This window comes from Mus pahari, chromosome 7 (assembly GCF_900095145.1).
Source record: "Mus pahari chromosome 7, PAHARI_EIJ_v1.1, whole genome shotgun sequence".
NCBI lineage: Eukaryota > Metazoa > Chordata > Mammalia > Rodentia > Muridae > Mus > Mus pahari.
In genome coordinates this window covers 15,616,418-15,623,608 of record NC_034596.1, presented here as the reverse complement: position 1 = coordinate 15,623,608, position 7,191 = coordinate 15,616,418, and positions in this window count along the sequence as shown.

Genomic DNA, 7,191 nt, shown 5'->3' with positions numbered 1-7,191 from the left:
CTCCCCTCCCCTCCCCTCCCCTCCTCTCCTCTCCTCTCCTCTCCTCTTCTCTTCGGAGTTCTTTGGGCTCGGGAGACAGCTCGGTGGGTTAGAGCACTTGTTGTGAAAGCAAGAGGTCTAAGTTCAAACCCCCAGCACCTTGCGTGAAGCTGAGCATGGTCACTCATGCTCATGTTCCTGCAAAGCGTTCCAGCTTAGCTAAAATGGCGGGCTTCAGCTTCAGTGGGAGCCCCTGGCTCAAAACTAAGGTGGAGAGCAATAAAGGAAGACACCCAGCCTACTTCTCTAGCCTCTGCGTGAGGTGGGGGAGGGCAGTATGAGAACAAACAGACTCTAGGGGTCTCGGCCCAACCCACAGCTCCACCCACTCCAGCTCCACCTCACTCCGCAGCCCCACCCACTCCAGTTCTATTCTGTCCAGAGCTCCCTTCTCTCCACACTGGCAGCTGGAAGCAGCAGCTTTGTTTTTTGTTCCCTAACTCCATTCCTCTTTCTCTTTGAGAGTCGGAGCAGCCCAGGCTTCCTCTCTCCCAACCCCAGTGAACCTACAATGTACGTAGTACAGAGGCTCAAACTTCTTTCTTTAGATCTTCAGCGCCAACAGCAGCATAGTTATCCCTCCCACAATCCCAAGCCATGAGTCACCGCTGAGGCTAAGCAGAGGCGGAAGCAGGGCGGGGCTGTGGAGCATCTGTGGACCTTGCCTGGCAGCTGAGATGGGAGCCAGGAGGCCAGCTTGACTCCGGCCCTTCCTCCGTTCCACCTGCCTGCCTATATGCATCACGCATGTGACCATTTTACAGAACCCACACAGCATTTTAGTTGTGTCTATAAAATCTTGCACTCAAGGGAAAAAAAGGGGGGGGGCGGTGTCAGAGGCTCCACTTTGCAGATGGGAAAACGAAGGTATTAGAAAGAAAACAGCTTGGGTGTTTTCAGCAGAAGCTGAAGGTTACTTGTGATCCTGGCTTACATCTTTCTACCCATTTTCCATCCACCGTCACCGCCACCCAGCTTGCTTCCTGCCCTTGACCTCCTAAGAGCAGTCGATGGGCTGAGCCTTCTGTCAGTGAGTTCTGGGTAGGGGGCTGGCCTCAGGAGCATTTGGCTACTGGGTCAGCCCATACCAGTGCTGAAGGGTGCCCAGCAAATAATGAAATGTAAGTTTTTAGTCACACGGAGCCAAGGCGTAACAAAAGAGAGGTGCTATTAGATTGAGCAAGACACAAAGAAACCCTCAGCGAGCAGAGCTCTGATTAGTTAGCTCATAAAGGGGGGACAGATTATAGCCTGCATCCTCCCCTATCTAGATAATCACCGAGGTATACATGTGCTGGTTTTAATTAATGTCACAAAAATGGAACACTCTGTAGCCCCAGATGCTATTGTTCAATAACTTTTTTTATTTTAAAAGACACAGTTAATAAAGGAAGGTGTAGCTCAAACAATTGTTTTCCAAAACTCATAACTCGATGGCAGGTTTTTTTTTTTTTTCATCCCTATTTAAATGGACAGCCAATGAGTTTGCTGGTGTCTAATAGAATATTTGGGCTATTCCCTCACTTGCCGCAGCCCCCCCCCCCCCCCCGCATGGTGCCGTGAAATGTACGATATTCCCATAAAAGTCAAATATAGGACCAAACATACCACAGCAAGGGACTTTCTGTTTTTAGCCAAAAGCTTGGGCTTTTCTGTCTTGCTTAACCCTTCGGGAAATTCTAAATGGATCCAGACTGCTCTGAATTTTCTCTGCAACAGTGAGTTTCAATGAGATTGCAGCACGTGAGCCTTTTTGAAAGCCACAGAACCTTATTCAAGCCTCCTCAATAGGCTGATGATCAGAAGGGAATTTAAGGAGGGAGTCTCAGGGAAGAAGGAAGACATGACCAACCACCTGGACTCCAGCGGCCGGCCAGCCATTGTTTCACAGTTCTGGGGCGGGATGCCTAAGATCAAGGTACATGCTGGTTTGGTTTTTTGCTGGCCTCTTCCAGATTTGAAGGAAAATGCCTGTATTCTGTTTTTAGAAAGAAGGCTATCCTGTGGCCCCCCAGCAGCTCCTCCGTGAGCTGTGATGCAGCCCCCCCCCAGCTGTGACTCCATAGCAGCCCCTCCACCAGCTGTGGCCTCCTGCAGCCCCTCCACCAGCTGTGACCCACAGCAGCCCCTCTACCAGCTGTGGCTCCACTCCACTCAGCACCCAGGTGTCTCTCAGTAAGGCTTACCACAGTTCTGTGGCTTAATCAGGGCTTACTCAGAGGACAAGCCTCCCTCATTAACACGCCTCGGAAACTGCTGATACAACTTTGAGGGCTAGCCCCGAGCCAATGAGAGCCCATCACAGACAGACAACCCCCTAGTCTTCCAAATGGTATAGAAAGAATCTGTATACAGTAAAGTAACCTCTCCTGCGTTCCCTCCCTTCTAATACCTAACCCCTAGATGTCTAGGCCCTGTGCATGGGACAGTAGATGGTTCTGTGAGTGTGCAGAGAAGGGGCTATCATCACTGGGCACCACGGGGAAGCAGCATAGTCCTAGGAGATCTCCTGTCGGAGGCAGGCACCCTGAGGATGGAGCTTTGAAGGATAGGACATAATAAGCCCAGGGTAAGGTGGGGATCACTTCAGTACAGGACGAATGTGTGTGAAGTGCATGTTCGGTCCAGGACCCAGGCTGGGGTCCCTCCTGTCTGGATTGCTGTCAGTCTGTTTACTGGTACCCACTTTGACTTGGCCTGCTTAATATAAGTGCCCACTGGCCACAAAGAGCTGGAAATAAGGTGTGATTTATCAGTATAATGATCAATATGCAGCCATAAAAAGAATGGAGAACTGATAAATGTCTTTACATATTCTATCTTTTTATTAATCTATTTATTTATCTATATCCCAAATGCTGTCCCCTCCAGGTTCCCACTCATAGAGTGTTTCCTCTAATCCTCCTTCCCCTTTACCTCGGAGAGGGTGCCCCCCAACTCCAGGTATTCCCCTACCTGGTCTCTGCATGATTAGGCGCATCCTCTCCCACTGAGGCCAGAAAAAGCAGCCCTCTGCAGTGAGAAGAGTCAGTCAACCTGTTACAAAAAACTATATCCTGTACAATTTATTTATTCAATTCAATTTATTTAATTCAATTCAATTTATTTATTTTTATGTGCATTGGTGTTTTGCCTGCATTTATGTCTGTGCTCAGGTGTCAGGTCTCCTGGAACTGGAGTTATGGACAGTTGTGAGCTGCCATGTGGGTGCTAGACCTCTGGGAGACTATCCAGTCCTCTTAAGCAGTGAGCCATCTCTCTAGCCCCACCTCAGGGTTGTATTTTGAAAAGACAAAAATGAGCTGAGATGGGTGTGGTGGTGCACCCCTTTAATCCTAGCATTCAGGAGGCAGAGGCAGGCATCTCTATGAGTTCAAAGCCAGCCTGGTATATATAGAGTTCCAGGACAGCCAGTGCTACATAGTGGGAGATCCTACCTCAAAACCAAACCAAAACCAAAAAATGAGATGAAACTCCCAGGTGGAGATGGTGCACAAACTGATGACTATTCTAAAAGCCATTGTCCACTTAAAAGAAGGAAGGTGGGTTGCAGGGGGAGGGTATAGGATGGCTTAGTCAGTAAAGTGCTTGCTGCACAATCATGAGGATCTGAGTTCAATCCCAAAACCCTTGCCAAAATTCCTACTATGGTGATGCATGCCTATGATCTTAGTTCCAGGGAGGCCAAGATAAGCAGAACCTGGGGACTCCAGGACCAGCCAATCTATCCTAATCAGTGAGTCAAGGCAGTGAGAGACATTGTTGCTGAGAGGGAGACAGAGAGAGAGAGAGAGAGAGAGAGAGAGAGAGAGAGANNNAGAGACAGAGACAGAGACAGACAGAGAGAGAGACAGAGAGAGACAGAGAGAGACACACAGAGAGAGAGAGGTGGGTCAGGTTCCTAGAGCAACACCCAGGGCCGACATCCAGCTTCCACATGCATGTGCAAACGCACATATCCCACACACATATACATGGACACATACACATAGGAGCAGTTGTATGTATTATGAGTTATTTCTTAATAAAGCTGTTAAGATCAAATAGTGCTAAAACACTTAGCTCTTCCCTGGCACTAGCCACATTTCAAAATGCTCAGAAGCCAGGTGGCCACTGACTTCTGTCTGGGTCCTAGTAGGGGGAGTGTTAGCTACCACCTGAGTTTCAGTGGGCAGTTGAAGGCTGGCCAGGCAGCCGGAGCCCACCAAACCTTCACAATACCCAGCCCCTCCTATTCCTGATAAGACTGGACCTTGCACTTCAGGCTGAACAGGTGCTGCAGGGAGAGCGGCTTTATCCACCATGTAGGTTATTGTTATTGTTATTGTTATTATTGACTCTACAAACCAGGATCATCGGGGAAGAAGGGACCTTAACTGAGAAAAATGTCTCCACCAGATTAACCTGTAGGCAAGTCTGCAGGGATATTTATTTTTTATTATTAATCGTTATTAGTGTAGAAGGGCCCAGTCCACTGTGGGTTGCATAAAAAGGAACCCGAGGAAGCCATGGAGAGCAAGCCAATGAGCAGTATTCTTCCATGGTCCCTGCTATGGCATCTGTGACCACAAAGCCTGAGAAAAGACTTGTCCCTGCAGGGCTAGTCCACTCTTAGATTCTTTCCAGTGGGGATGACCAATTCAGTCCCAGGTTCTGACCTACCCTCCCCCTTAAGTAAATCCTCACAGCATGGGCATATTTGGCCAAATTGGCATAGGACAGGTATTTCCCCTGCCCTTAATCATCCCAGACCCAGGTACCAAAACAATGGAGACCACCCTTAAACAGAGCCTGTCATTGGACTCCAGCTCCCTAGGCCTAAGTTCTTGCTTCTGCCCTGCCTTGATTTCCCTCTGGAGACCCCAGGGGAGGCTCCCACTTTCTTCTTGTTCCCAGCCCTGTCTTGTCAAACCTGCAGTTGTCCTGTCTGTGCCCTTTACTTGGGGTTTGTAAGAACACAATGACTCAGTACACTAAACCTGGAGAATAATTTTAACACCTAACCTCTTCCGTGCTGGAGAGGTGTCTACAATTCTTACATGTTTAAAACACCCCCACACGGTGATGGTACCTAGGGTGGTGGCTGAGGTTCCATTAGGCACTGTAATATCAAACCGAGGGAACACTGTGGACACTGTCGGCTTTGTTTGTTTTTGAGACAAGGTGCATTGTATCCCAGGCCAGTTTCAATTTCACTATGCAGCCAAGGATAGCCTTGAACCCCTAATCTTCCCATCTCTACCATATCCAATTTTTATGCATAACTTTTGGGGGAATTCAGGAAGCATCACCCCATAATTCTTGCCTCTCTTGTTATGCCCTAACTATACTTGTTATCTATCTATCTATCTATCTATCTATCTATCTATCTATCTATCTATAGATATATATATATGTAGATATATCTCTGTGTATTATATATGTGTATGTATTATATATATGTATATATAATATACACACATCTATCTATCTATCTATCTCTCCAGTAGATTATGAATTCTATCTTTACCTAGGGTGGGTGTGGCATGTATTCATGCACCAGAACCTCAGTAAATATTTGAACATGTGAGCAAGAATGGCTCTTTTAAGCCCATAAAGCTCAGACTTAGATGCTCTTTGCACTTGTCTCTCCTGGTATGTAGAGGAACAGGAGAGGGCTGAGGAGCACTAGCACAGACAATATGGACCCAAGAGTGTGGAGATGGTGGGCTGGTTGCCTACCAAGGAAAGGGGCCTTGGAGCCTAACAGACTGAATCCCAAGCACAGTGGGTGATGGTGGCAGTTACTTGATATCTTATTTTCTCAGAGAGCAGCTGGTAACTGAGTTAAAAAAATGTATATATATATATATATATATATATATATATATATATATACATATACACACATATATATACACAGATATATACATATTATATATACATGTATATATACATATACACACATATATGTATATATATTCACACACATATGGTACTCAGAGTGCTAGGTGTACAGTGCTCTTATATTAGTGTTCACTGTTGTTGCCATCTGACCTTTCTCATCCTCAATTTCCTATTCAGAGTAACACATCATAGACAGGTGCTAAATGGAAATAAAATCAAAATTGTTAAGATATTTCCCTAATAATAATTTGTGTACTGTATTCTATTGTATCTGACTTTTATATCACCCCATCAAAGAAAATACTGCTAGTGGCCCAGCATAGCAGTTTCGTGATTCATAAGCAGGCATGGTCTTGAGCGGCTAAGAAATCCAGCTTACAAAATACATTTTAACGGTCTTTTTCAACAAGCAGTTTTAGAGTCACAGAAAATTTGTACAGAAAAATGCAGTTTCCCAGACCCTTGTGTCTACAGCTTCCCCCACAATCAGCACCCCGTCCCTCCACTGTCAACATCCCTGTAGGAGTGAAATGCTTGTCACAGTGGAGGAAATTCCAGGAACGGAGCATCTGACATCACCCACATGGCCACAGTGTCCTTTAGGACCCCCTCTTGCTTTTTGTGCATCCTGTGGGTTTTGACAAGTGTGAATGGCATGTTTGCCACCACACAACCAAACAGAATAGCTTCACTGTCCTATTCACTCCCTCTTACTGGCTCTTCCTGTTCACCTCTCCGTGTGTGTGTGTGTGTGTGTGTGTGTGTGTGTGTGAGAGAGAGAGAGAGAGAGAGAGAGAGAGAGAATCCCTAGCCTAGGACAGCTTCCAACTCTAGAGGATAAACTTGAACTTCTGTTCTTCTTGCCCTCCTTTCCTAAGTGAGGGAAAGCTTGGATCATAGTCACGCACCCACCCCTGCATCCCGAGCCCAGTTTATGTGGTCTGGGAGAGCAAACACAGGGCCTTATGCATGCTAGGCAAAGGACTCTACCAACTGAGCTACATCTCGGCCTAGCTTATGTTTTTAAATCCAATTTCAGGCCATAGTTAGATCCAGGGTTGATAACCCTGATGGTCAAGAACCTGGATTTGAACCAGAGATGCTCTCTGCCTCAGGAAAGATGAGAGGGAGTATAGGGGCATCTGTCCTCATCAGGGTTTCTATTCCTGCACAACATCATGACCAAGAAGCAAGTTGGGGAGGAAAGGGTTTATTCGGCTTACATTTCCATACTGCTGTTCATCACCAAAGGAAGTCAGGACTGGA